At 38.0% G+C, this 14,045-nt stretch overlaps 1 protein-coding gene across 3 annotated transcripts in view; it reads right to left on the bottom strand.

Annotated features, from left to right (window-relative positions):
• The window catches only part of GKN2 (gastrokine 2), a 322,064-nt gene that overhangs the window by 30,607 nt on the left and 277,412 nt on the right, over positions 1 to 14,045 (bottom strand). The window lies entirely within an intron of this gene.

Below are 14,045 nucleotides of genomic sequence, written 5' to 3'. Positions count from 1 at the left end.
GAGCCTGCTTGGGATTCTTTCTCTCTCAGCCCCTCCCCTGCTCTCTCTCTCTCTCTCTCTCTCACTCTCTCAAAATAAATAAATAAATAAACATTTAAATTCTGCTTCTCTCCTCTTTCCATCTCGCAGATGGCTCTTTCCTAACTCATGCCAGAAGATGGCTGAGCCAAAATGTTAGCCTCATCTCCATATTTCTACCTTTCCAGCTCAAGAGGTAATGTCTTATTCTTTTGACTCTCAATTCCAATTTTCCTTGACCCTGTTAGGTTCAAGGGCCCACAGCCTCCACTCACTGGCCAGGAAAGTGGAGTCACATAGTACAGATACAGCAATGCAGTCTCCAGTGAAGGAAAAAGATCTCAGGGAAAAATAGTCTCCAAATATTGTATGTGACGGTATGAAACTACCATTCAGTAAAAAACAAACAAACAAAAAAAACCCCAAAAACTCCTACGCATACTTCTTAAATCCTGATGCCATAAGAGGATAACTAATCCATTCTAATGTTTTCAGATGGGATACCCCTAAATAGCCATAACAACAACAAAAAAATGAGGACACTGATTCTCGTCATTTGTAAAAATGCAACATTTACCAGGCCTTATTGGAAAGCAATTATAATAATTTTCTTTACTTTGAGGCAATTTTATTGATGTTCACATGATGTGTACTACCAGAGCAGTAGAAATTTCAAAGTACCCTGAAGCCATGAAATGTGGACACCCATCAAAGATCAAGGCTTAGATACTGCCCTATCCCTGTGATCGAGAGACAAAGAAACCTGTGAGTCACAAACTGGATACAGTGTCATGTAACTGACTTTTGGGAGCTGATGAATCCCATGTTTCCTAGAATTGTCTAGTCACTATTTCAGGAGAAGAAATTAAATTCACTAGGAAGATACAAAAATTCTAGATTATATACACCTCTCAGAATATATTACAGAAAAATTATACAAATTACAGGAGAATTTAATAACCTAACTGTTCTAGTTAAAGATTTTAACACATATTTTTCAATAACTTACAGATAAAGCAGCTAAGGATATAAAAACATTCAACAAAATTAACAAGCTTATTTTATTTTTTTTTATTAAAAAAATTTTTTTTAATGTTTATTTATTTTTGAGACAGAGAGAGACAGAGCATGAGCAGGGAAGGGTCAGAGAGAGAGGGAGACACAGAATGTGAAGCAGGCTCCAGGCCCTAAGCCGTCAGCACAGAGTCCGACGCGGGGCTCAAACTCACGAACTGTGAGATCATGACCTAAGCCGAAGTTGGACGCTTAACCGACTGAGCCACCCAGGCGCCCCAACAAGCTTATTTTAGTGAACATATGTATAACACTTCAGAATACATATTATTCTAAAGTACTTATGGGACATTTGCAAATACTGATCACATGCTAAGACAGAAGTCAGATCTCAAAAAATTTCAAATGATTGGCATTATGAAACACACATTTTTCTAACTTCAATTTCATTAAGAGAACAAATATTCCCTTCCAAATAAAACAAGATAGCTGCATTTGTTTTGAAATTAGGCAGCATATTTTTTTTTTATTAAATTTTTTTTCAACGTTTTTTATTTATTTTGGGACAGAGAGAGACAGAGCATGAACAGGGGAGGGGCAGAGAGAGAGGGAGACACAGAATCGGAAACAGGCTCCAGGCTCTGAGCCATCAGCCCAGAGACCGACGCGGGGCTCGAACTCACGGACCGCGAGATCGTGACCTGGCTGAAGTCGGACGCTTAACCGACTGCGCCACCCAGGCGCCCCAGGCAGCATATTTTTAAATAACAAATGAGCCAAAGAAGAATTCATGATGAGAGTGGAATGCATTTGAAACTGTGCAATAAGGAAGGCAGTACGTCGCAAAACCTGAGTAGCGGCTACAGTAAAGGATAAAAGAAATATTATTGTCTGAAATGTTCTATTTGTCAAAGAAGAAAAGCTGAAAATTGAGTCAAAAATTCAACTTTAAAAATGAGGAAAAGCATAAAATATCCAAAATAAGTAGGAAGAAAGAAGTATTATTGACAATATCAGAAGTTAATAAAATAGAAAAAAAATGTGCAATAGTAAGACTCAACAAACAAAGTCAAAACTTGGTTCTTTGGAAAGGCATAAAATTGACAAACTTTCGATAGAATTGACCATAAATAAAAATAAATAAGTGGAATCTAAACAAAAACAAAAACAGGAGCTCCTCGGTGACTTAGTTAAGTGTCCAACTCTTGATTTCGGCTCAGGTCAAGATCTCAGGGCTCGTGAGATCAGGCCCTGCATCCGGCTCTGTGCTGACAGCACTTAGGATTCTCTCACTGTCTCTCTCTGCCCCTCCCTCTCTTTCTCTCTCTTACAAATAAGTAAGTAAATAAATAAATAAGCATTTGAAAAAAGTAAAAAAAAAAAAAAAGCTTAAAAAACAAAACCAAAAACAAATGAATAAACAAACAAAAAGCAGAATTAGATCTAGAACTACAGAGAACAAACTGAAGGTTGCCAGAGGGGTCAGGGGTAGGGAACTGGACAACACAGAAGGGGAGGGGGTGGCCCAGGCTTCCAGTTCCAGGATGAATAAGTCACAGGAATAAAAGGCACCGCGTCAGGAAGACAGTCAATGATACTGTAACAGCAACATAACAGGACAGAGGGTAGCTGCACTTGCGGTGAACAAAGCATAATGTACAAACTTGTCAAGCTGCTGAGTTACGCATCTGAAATTAATGTAACATTGTGTGTCAAGTACACTCCAATTTTTTAAATTAATTCATTAAAAAAAAGAAACACTAAAAAAAAGGAGATAATTCGCAAGCAATGCTAAAAAGAAAAAAAGGATACCGAGCTACAGATGCCACAGATTTAAAGATGTTCATAAAATGATATTGTGAACACCTTTATATCAATGAATTTGGAAGCTTAAGTTGAATTTCTTTTTTTTTTTAATTTCTTTTTGTTTTACTGTTCATATTTGGAAGAGAGACAGAGAGCGAGCAAGGGAGGGGCAGAAAGACAGAAAGAGAATCTGAAGCAGGCTCCAGGCTCTGAGGTGTCAGCACAGAGCCCGACGTAGGGCTCGAACTCACAAACCACAAGATCATGACCCGAGCTGAAGTCAGGCTCCCAACTGACTGAGCCACCCAGGTGCTCCCAAATTTCCTAAGAAATAACCTACCAAAGATCACCCAAGAAGAAATATAGAGCCTGAATAATTCTACAACCAGTAACGGAAATGGTTCAGAAGTTTAAAAACTTTACACAAGAAAATTCCAGACCGAGGTGGTTTTTATACTGAGATTTAACAAACGTTGAAAATACAGATTATTCTAATCTTAAACTATTCAAATGTATAGGTTGGGGAGGAGGGAAGGGCGGAGTACTCTCCAATGCATTTCAGGAGAATATGAGTAACTCAATTCCAAAACCTGACAAGGATTGTATGGGAAAAGAAAAATACAGAGCAATCTCTGTTATGAATACAGATTACAGATGCAAAATGCCTTAACAAACTGATAGCAAATGAACTGAGCAACGTGTTGAAAAGATTGAATACAGCACGACTATGTTGGATTTTTCCTAGTAATGCAAATGGTCTGATACTAGGAAATTAATAATGTAATTTGCCACATTGAAAAATCAACAGACAACAATCTTATGATATATCTCAATAGTAGCAAAAATAGTAATAAATAAACATAATAAAGTTAAATATTCATCATAATAAACAAGTATTCTCAGAAGACTTAGAATTAAAAGAAACTAATCTAAGATTATCTGAAAATAAAAACTACTGTATCATGTAAAACAATGAAAACATTCCTCTTAAGACAAGAAATAAGACAAATGCCTGTCATCAAAACTTCTAGAAACATTGTACTGAAAGTTAGTAAAGAAAAAAAAATTAAATATAAAGATTCGAAAGGAAGGAGGGAAGAAAAAAAACTATCCTTATGCCCAAATGACATAGTTTTCTGTGTAAAAGTACAAACAAATCTGTAGATAATTTATGGGAATCAGGGCATTTAGAAAGGTCCCTGCATACAAAATTGGCTATCAAATATAAGCTGCATTTCTATATATCAACAACAAACATATAGAAACTTTATTTTGTTTGGGTTTTTTTTTAATGCTTACTAATTTATTTTGAAAGAGAGAGGGCACACACACACATACACAAGAGGGGAGGGAAGAAAAAGAGGGAGAGAGAGAATCCCAAGCAGGTTCTGTGCTATCAGTAGGGAGCCCGACATGAACTAGATCCCACAAATTGTGAGGTCATGACCTGAGCCAAAATCAAGAGTCAGATGACCAACCTAATGAGCCACCAGGCACCCCTAGAAACTTTATTTTGAAATAGTGTTTATATACCAGGAAAATATACGACAAAATTTGGAAAAAAATTACTTAATTTAAGTAATGTTTCTTAAGCAAATTCTATTCTACCAAATAGAAAATAACAAATACTAAGGGGAAAATGCAGAGCAGGGTAAGGGAAATCAAGAGTGACAGGAGGGAAGAGGCAGTTTGCAATTATTAACAGGTATGTAGGATAGGCGTCATTGAAAGGTGACCTTTGAACGAAGACTAAAAGAGATTAAGCAGTTAGCCATGCCAATATTTCTGGGGGAAAAAAGCATTATGGGCAAAGGAAATAGTGCTACATGCTAAGGCAGAAGTGTGTCTGGACAAATTAAAAGTATAGCGTGGAGGGCACCTGGGTGGTTCAATCAGTTAAGCATCTGACTTTGGCTCACTTCATGATCTCACAGTTCATGAGTTCGAGTCCCATGTCAGGCTCTGTGCTAACAGCTCAGAGCCTGGAGCCTGCTTCAGATTCTGTGTCTCCCTTTCTCTCTGCCCCTCCTCGGCTCACACTCTGTCTCTTTCAAAAATAAAAAAGTTAAAAATAAATAAATAAATAAAATAAAATAAAAGTACAGCATGGAAGTCAGTGTGGCTGAGGAAAATAAGTGAAACAGAGAGCGGAAGGAGATGAGAGCAAAGAGGCAATAGGGGACCAGATTGTGAGGAGTTCTGTAGGCCAGTGTTAGAACTTCAGGTATTATCCTGGGTAAAAGAGGGAGACACTGCAAGAATTTGAGCCAAGATAGGATATGATCTTACCAAGTAATATATTAAGGAAAATATGTGCTATACTTCTCTGGAAACTTTATTGAGACACATTAATGTAGACTAAGTAAATGCAGAGAAACCATGGCTATGAATTAGAGGACGTGTTACTAAAAGAATGTGAGCTCTCCCTCAATCTATAGATTCAAAGCGATTCAAAACAAATTCCCAGCAGGCCAAGTGTGTGCATGTGTATGTGTGGACATAACAAGCTAAATTTATAATATGCATTCAAGATCAAGGGGCCAGTTGGAAGACAATTCTCCATGCATCCTTGATGGTTCTATACATCTTATGAGTAGAAGCACTGACTCCTCTTTGTTCTCAACTTTTTTTTGTAAGCATGTTTGTATAATAAGCAGTCTTGGAATATAGTGATAGTGTCTCTTTAGAGAGCAAAAAGTAGGCATGTTTACTGCCCATTATAAAATATTTGAGTTCTATAAGCTTACACCCTACTATGTAATATACCCCACTGTGTGTGCAAGCTTCCCTCTGGGTCCACATGCACTGCCCTGTGAAGCTCATGGACAAGGAATCCTGACACAGACATGCTCCAGTGCAAACTACTTGCTGTGCTGTGGCTAACAAAGTCCTTTGTGTCTTAGCCAGGGGGCTCATGTCTTCTGTCGTCAACCATGAAACTGCAGCAGGCAACTTTACAGCTTTCAAGTAGGGTAAAATCTCAGACCCTTCTTGAAAGGGTCAAGAATAGCCAAATTACTGCCGTAGAACAACAAAATGGGTGAACTTGAACTACCATAATTATCATAAAGACATAGTAGTTAAGACAATGCAATGTGAGTACTGGGATATACAAATATATCAGTGGAATAAAATAGAAAGCCCGCAGATAGATCCACACATCTATAGGTGACTGAAATAGGATATAGACTGCCTTCCAAGTCTGTGGGGGAAAGATGGGCTTCTTCCATAAGTGATGTTAAAATAATTAGGTAGCCATATGGAATACAAAGAAATGGGAAAATACCACCAGACACCCTGCCTTATACCATATATTTAAAAAACAATTTCAGGGGCGCCTGGGTGGCGCAGTCGGTTAAGCGTCCGACTTCAGCCAGGTCACGATCTCGCGGTCCGTGAGTTCGAGCCCCGCATCAGGCTCTGGGCTGATGGCTCAGAGCCTGGAGCCTGTTTCCGATTCTGAGTCTCCCTCTCTCTCTGACCCTCTCCCGTTCATGCTCTGTCTCTCTCTTTCCCAAAAATAAATAAACGTTGAAAAAAAAAAACTTTATAAAAAATAAAATAAAAAAATAAAAAACAATTTCATTATGTTAAAAACCTAAATAAAGAAGGCAAAATAAAAAGCCTTAGAAGATAATATAGAACAATAACTTCAGGACTATTGACAGAGGGAAGGATTTGCTAAACTTTACAGAAAAAGCTCTAGCCATAAAGCAAAATATTAATAAATTTCTCTACATTAAAGATAAGAGTGTCCTTTTATCCATAGACACCAAAAATACAGCAGAAAGATAAGCCACAAACTAGTAGAGATATATGCAACACATAAAGTGGATAAAAGTTCATTTAAAAAATTTCATAAAGAAGTCCTACATATGAACAAGAAAAAGATGAATAAGAAGTAGAAAAGTAGATACAGGTATGTTTCTAGAAGAGGAACCCTGGATGGCGAATCTAGATAGGAAGAGATATTAACTTCATTATTAATAAGAAAAATGCATATTAAAATCATAGCGATAGATCATGTTATATGCAACCTATTGGCAGTTGAAAAAGTCTAGTATCGGGTGTTGGAGGGGGGTACAGAGTAACAGTCCATGGCCAGGGCAGGCATGAATTGGCATGACTGCTTTGGAAGACAATTCAGCATTGTCCAATAACCTGAAGATGTGAATTTCCTGTGATCCAACATTACCACTCTTAGGTATAGACCCCAAAGAAATTCTCGCCTATGGGCATCCAGAAACATGTACAAGAATGCTCATAGCAGCAGTGTTTGGAACAGCAAAAAAAACTAGAAACAATCTGAATCTTTGTCAATAGAAGCATAGATAAATAAATTGTGATATGTTTACTTAGCAGAATACTAAACATCACAAAAAGACAACCAAATTAATCACAGCCATACACAACAACATGCATGACTCTCTGGAAAACAATGTTGAGCCTGCCAAGCAAATCATATTTACATAAAGTTCAAAAACATGTGAAGCTAAACAACACATATATTCTATTTTAGAAATACCTTAATATGTGGTAAAACCATGACTCAAAGCAAAGGAATGATAACACAGAGCTTGCTATAATTGTGCACCCCTGAGGGGGATGGAAGGGTCCATGGAGGGGCAAATGGAAGGCTTCCAAGGTAACGGTAATGCCGTCCCTCTCCCTCAAATTAGATCGAGGGGAGGGATGTTCATGGGTATGTGCTGTGTCATTATTCTTTATACTCGGCCTATATTCCTAAATAGTCTTATGCACTAACTCAAGACTTAAGGACAAGTTTTAAAAGTTAAAAGCACAAGAAGTAAGATAATGTTACGAAGACAAACAAGGGGTAGACCTTTGGGGAAAGAACTGCCCTTTCTTTCCAACATAAAGCAGAGACCTCTCGCCTCTTGCTCAGCTCTGAGGCTTGTGGTTCGGAACACGCAGCCTTTGAGTCACGTCCCTGGAAGAGTAAAGTAAGCGAAAATGTGTTCACTCAGCACCAGGATGCCAAGAGGTCCGCGGAGAGAGGCCACCGTCCCTGTGCTGTGCTAGTGCCAAGCCTGCCTTCTGCAAGGCTCGAAATCGCTGCTTGGAAGCTTGTCACACAGGTTCCCATTTGCAGTCTTGTCTGCCTTGTGGATAACCCAAGTGACTCATACCGAACTTTGGCTCGCCCTATGCGCCTCGGCCCACTGGGGTCAGGAAGGGATGTAGGGAGCATGCAGGGCTGGCTTGCAGGGTCTTCAGAAGTTTTAGTGACTTCATAACCCCAAGAGGCACCAGAGAGGAGCAGACAATATCCTGTTACAATCCCTTGCCCATTATTAGAATATCTTTCTGGACCTCCTCCCAACTGCACTTCTGATGTAACTGAACAGTTTAAACCAAACCTCCGGCGACTGATCCTTCTAGAACATCAACGAATAAATTTTAACCTAAAGTCAAATTTTCCAAGGAACTTTCATATCAAGAGACACATACATCCATTAACTTATTTTTACACTCACCAGATATCCAAAATAACCAATCAAGAATATCAGGAAGTACAACCAAATTAGAGCAAAAGTATGCCAAACCTTACAGTTAAATCACTGCTACCCAGATGTTCAAATTAGGCTTTCATCATCCTCTTTCCTGGTATTGCTTTGGTCCACAAGATTCAAATCAGACAATAAAAATCATGGCTCGGCCCCCTTAACTAAGAGCATTATCAATAGCACACCCCATTTCAACTCTGTGCCATTTATCTATCTATCTATCTATCTATCTATCTAACAAGTATTATTGAGCACCTCCTATGTGATAGACTTTTCTAGGCATAGAGATAAACTATGGGGGGAAAGCCATTAAAGTGCCTGACTTCACAAAGTTTACATTCAGTAGTGAAGAGAAACAATAAATACATAAGTACACAATACGAGTAATGATGAAAACTCTTAAGAAGGGAACAGAATAATATGAGGGAAGAAGAACCATCAATAGAAAGTTGAGATGGGGGAAGGTTGCTGTTTTGTACTAGACAGGAAGGTGTATAATAAAGAATTTGGCTGGCCCCTGTCCCAGTTTCCTGGGAGGTGTTTTTTTAAGTGATTGAGCATCTTTGTTATTGGTAGTGGTCCTCTCAGATCACACCTGATAATTTATCTTAATGATGTGACTCAGGACAGGAGCAAGTTATGCCAGAAAGATTAACTATGTGATTAGACAGTTGGGTCTATAAGTCACATGATAACAGCCAGGAGGCTAGAGACTGAGTCACATGACCAATGATTTAATTAATCATCCCTATATAATGAAACCCCAATAAAAACCAGGGACACCAAAACTCAGGTAATCTCCTCTGGTTGGCAATAGTCCACATCAATGTCACGAGGGTGACAATTTTGACTATTGAGAAAAGCAAAGGTATTAGCTCTACTGAGAGAAAGGACAAAGAAAGCTTCATGTTTGGGACCCTCCCAAAACTTGCCTTATGCATCTCCCTTTGGCTATTTCTGCTTTGCATCCCATTGTTATAATAAAACTGTTATAGTAATAATGCTTTGCTGAGTTCAGTTGTTCTAGTGAATTATTGAATCTGTAGGGGCAGTGGGAACTGCTAAATCTGTAGCCAGCTGGTCAGAAGTGAAAAATGACGCAGACACTCTGGAACTCGGAACTTATATCCAAAGTGAAGTCATTCTTGTAGAGATAATAAAATGTACAAATTTAACCATGTTGCTTTCTTTATTACATCATTTATATTCCATCTCTTCCCCCTCCCCTGCCAATTGTATTGGCTAGAACATTAGGAGAAATATAAAACACAAAACTAATAGCAGATATACTCAACTTATACTTCCATTTTTTTCACCATTAAACAGCATGCTAACAATCAGTTTGTCAAAGATGCATTGTTTTGTCTCATTTATGTAATAATTGTTAGATTGCCTTAACTTGGAAAAAAAGAAATCAATAAGATAACTCTAAAAAGTTTATATTTGGAATGAACTATCTTAAGTGATATAGGAGAATAAAACCTTGGTCAAATAGGAAAATGTTTTTATGATTTCAGCATCGTTAAAAAGTCTATTTCACAAAGCAAAATAAAACATGTAACTTAATCAGAAATGGGTCACAGCTTCTAATGAATTGTTCTTACATAATTTGGCCTGTTATGGTGCAAATAATGGCTCCCTGGTCATATCTCAAAGTACCATACTTAAACCCCTCTTCCAACATTAGCAAAATTCCAATCTTTTTATCTCTATGGGGTCTTTCCCCTTCTGTGTCTTGACTATGCTGGGGGTGTACTCACATTAAAGAGTTTTATTGGTTACTCTTACTTCTGCATGGAACCAGAGCCCCAGACATGCCTCACTGAGCCTAGAAGACTCTTCTATGGCTACTAGAACTTACTGAATTACAACTACCACTGTGCCCAAACAGGAGGTCTGATTTGATGTGAAAATCTGGATACTCAAAAGAGGTGTCTTTGTCTGCTCTCACTTGCCACCCACAATGGAGTCAGTGCTCAAAGCTGATTCTTCTGAAACTTGTAACTGTCCAATGTGAGGCTAAGGCTGAACCTCCAGCTCTGCCAAGGTTTGGCTCCTGGTGTAGATTCCTGCTGAAGCTGCAATATAGTTCATCCAGATGACTTCTACAACCAAGTATGTGTCATCTAAACATTGGGCTCTGCTCCAAACCAAAGAATTCGCTCTAGGGTTTCTTTATTAGTTCTTCACTTCAGTTTTATAATTTATCAAATTGTGCTTTCCAAAATATTATTTGGTAATTCTTACTCCCCTTAAGTTTATTTTGTTCCTTTTCTAAATTGTTGAGTTGGCTACTGAATTTATTTTTGCCTTTCTTTTCTTGGTTAAAGAATACAAAAATTTACCATTATTAATTTCTTCCTATATGTAATTTGACCTCCTTCCTTAATGTTTGATATATATGTTTGACATTATAGTTATTTATTTAAATAACCAATAATTACATTTTTATTTCCTCATTGACAAAAAGACAGTATCTTGAATTCTCAGTTTTTAATATGTTATTTGTTCTTTAATTATTAATTTATAGTTTTATTTCATTGTGGTAAATGAAAGTACCCTGTGAAATTTCTACTAACTGGAATTAAGAATTTTTTTTAAGCCTAGGCTATTAACAACTTTTGAAAACATTCCAGGAATGTTTCTTTTTTTCTTTGTTTTTTATTTTATTTTAGAGACATAAAGTACATGTGCATGCACATGTGCAAGTTGGGTACAGGGGCAGAGGGAGAGGGAGAGAGAGAATCTTAAGCAGGCTCCACACTCAGCAGGGAGCCTGACATGGGGCTCAAACCTATAACACTGAGATCATAACCTGAGCCAAAATCAAGAGTCAGATGCTCAACTGACTGAGCCACCCAGGCTCAGGCACCCCCTTGAAAAAGAATGTGTGTCAGCTCCAAGATTCGTAGTAGAATGCAGAGTTATAGAAGGTGGATCCCTTGAGTATGGTTTGACTCAGTGACTTGCTTCTAATAAACAGAGCATGGAAAAAGAAAAAGTAACTTTACAGACACCACCTTAATTAACTAAGTGATCATGGTCGACATCACCAGTCATGTTGATATCATGCACCCTCTGATATGATGTGTCTTTCACCACTCTGGTATTCCTCCCCCAAATCCATAACCCCAGGACAATCATAAGAAAACATCAGACAAACCCAAACTAATGGACGTTTTGCAAAGCATCTGGTCGCACTCTTCAAAGTTGTCAAGGTCTTTGTATTCGTTTTTCAGAGCTGCCACAACAAATGTGGCTTAAAATAGCACGTATTCAATCTTTTGTAATTTTGGAAGCCCAAAGTCTGAAATCAAAGGGTCAGCAGGGTCACCTCCTTCCGAAGGCCGTAGGAAGAATCCCTCCTGGCTTCTTCCAGCATCTGGTGCTCCTGGTATTGCTTGGCTTGTGTCTGCATCACTCCAATCCCAGCCTCTGTCTTCAGGTGGCTTTCTTCCTTCTGTTTCTATGTCTCAAATCTTCCTTTCCTTTCTCCTATCAGGACAGCAGTCATTGGACTTCAGGTGCACCCTAAATCCCAAATGATCTTATCCTAAGATCTTTAATTACATCTGTAAAGACTCTTTTTCCAAATAAGATCATATTCACAGGCATCAAGGGTTAGAGAGTGGCCATATCTTTTTGGAAGACCCAATTCACTCTACTCCAAGGAGTAGGAGAAACTGTGACAGATTGCAGGAGACTAAGGAGATAGATGAGTCAACGCAATGTGGGATCCTGGATTGGATCCGGGGACAGAAAAGGGACATTAATGGAAAAACTGGTGAAAGCTAAATAAACTCTGCTGGTTAATTAATAATATTATGGCAATGTTAGTTTCTTAAATTGTTTAATGTCATCTTTTTAATATTGCCTAAACATAAATTTCATGCTTCTGATCATCATGTTCTCTGAAAGATGTTCAGAAAGATGCTCTGAAAGATCATCATGATCTCTGAAAGATGTTCATTTATATCAGAGGAAGCTAAGTGAAGGGTATATAGGAACTCTCTGTACTATCATCACACTCCTCTAAAAATCTAAAAGTATTTGGAAATAAAAATTTTTAAGTGATAAGATTAGACTATTTTATTAAAAGATAAAGACTCAGATTTTGTTTAAAAATCCAGGTAGTGGGGTGCCTGGGTGGCTCAGTCAGTTAAGCGTCCGACTTCGGCTCAGGTCATGATCTCGCAGTCCGTGAGTTCGAGCCCCGCGTCGGGCTCTGTGCTGATGGCTCAGAGCCTGGCGCCTGTTTCAGATTCTGTGTCTCCCTCTCTCTCTGACCCTCCCCCGTTCATGCTCTGTCTCTCTCTGTCTCAAAAATAAATAAAAATGTAAAAAAAAAAAAAATCCAGGTATTAGACAAGAAGAAACTAAAAGAAATACTGATACATGAAAAAAAATGGCAACAATATAAAAGTACATTTTAAATAATAAAGTTAGGGGGTTAATATTATTGTTAAAAAAGTACAATTTTGGGCAAAATCAGTAAATAAAATAATAGGAAGTCATTTATGATGCTAAAATATGCAATTCACATTGAAGACCTACCAATCGTAACATTTATTATAGACCAAATTATGTAGATTCAAAGTATATAAAACAAACAAAAAACCCTGTTGGAAATGCTAATAGAAGTTAGCAAAAGTACAAAAGAGGGGAGACCTTATCATACCTATCATTTTTGACAGATCAAATACACGAAAAGAAAATATGAAAAACTTTAATATTTAGGTGTTTTCATCTGGACATGGAATCACCTTGAAATGCAGACTCATATAAGTATCTGCAACCAATAGTGGGAATAATATGAGCATTGGTGACATGATTATCCTCAAGTGGCAAACATTTCCTGATAGAATTCTAAACTAAGAAAGTACTGTCTTCCTTCAATTTACACCCGTTCCTGCAAGTTACAGTGCCAACTAAGTAATTACAAAGTATCTTTATGTTTAAAACAAGTAAGTATCCAGACTCAGAAAACCATAAACAATCACAAAGGACAAGTCTTCACGGCAGTGCTATTAAGAACAACTGAATGGGGGCGCCTGGGTGACTCAGTTGGTTAAGTGTCTGACTTTGGCTCAGGTCATGATCTCTCAATTTGTGAGTTTCAGCCCTGCATTGGGCTCTGTGCTGACAAGCTCAGAGCCTGGAGCCTGCTTCAGATTCTGTGTCTCCCTCTCTCTCTGCCCGTCCCTTTCTCGTGCTCTGTCTCTCTCTCTCAAAAACAAACATTAAAAAAAATTTTTTTAATGAAAATTTTAAAAAAAGAAAAAAATGAACTGAACAGAGTTCGCAGAGCATCCCTCCAAATGACTTTAGTATGAGTTTCCCCCAATTTAATTTTGGCAAATAAAATTCCCCTACAATTTTCTTTTCTTCTTTTTTTTTTTTTCCTTTAACTTTCTTCATATGTGTTACCTGTGAGTAGTAAGGAGGAAGCTCCAAAACACAGCCTTAGCATGGTTGGGATATTTCAGTTGGGCACAAGGTTTTCTTTTTATGTTTTACTGCCTGAAGTTACCTGGGTCTTCTAATTAATAGGATTCTCTAGTTAGGGGAACATTGAAGCAATCGACATACTTGTTTTCTTATCATACTTTACCTGGTTGGCCTGAGTGTGAACGCCCATCGCACTCTGTATGTCTTTTACTCTTGAGAACCCTGAAATAG

The sequence above is a fragment of the Herpailurus yagouaroundi genome, unplaced genomic scaffold, assembly GCF_014898765.1.
Source record: "Herpailurus yagouaroundi ecotype Mexico unplaced genomic scaffold, PumYag 221, whole genome shotgun sequence".
Lineage (NCBI taxonomy): Eukaryota > Metazoa > Chordata > Mammalia > Carnivora > Felidae > Herpailurus > Herpailurus yagouaroundi.
This window is presented reverse-complemented; position numbering and strand designations above follow the sequence as displayed.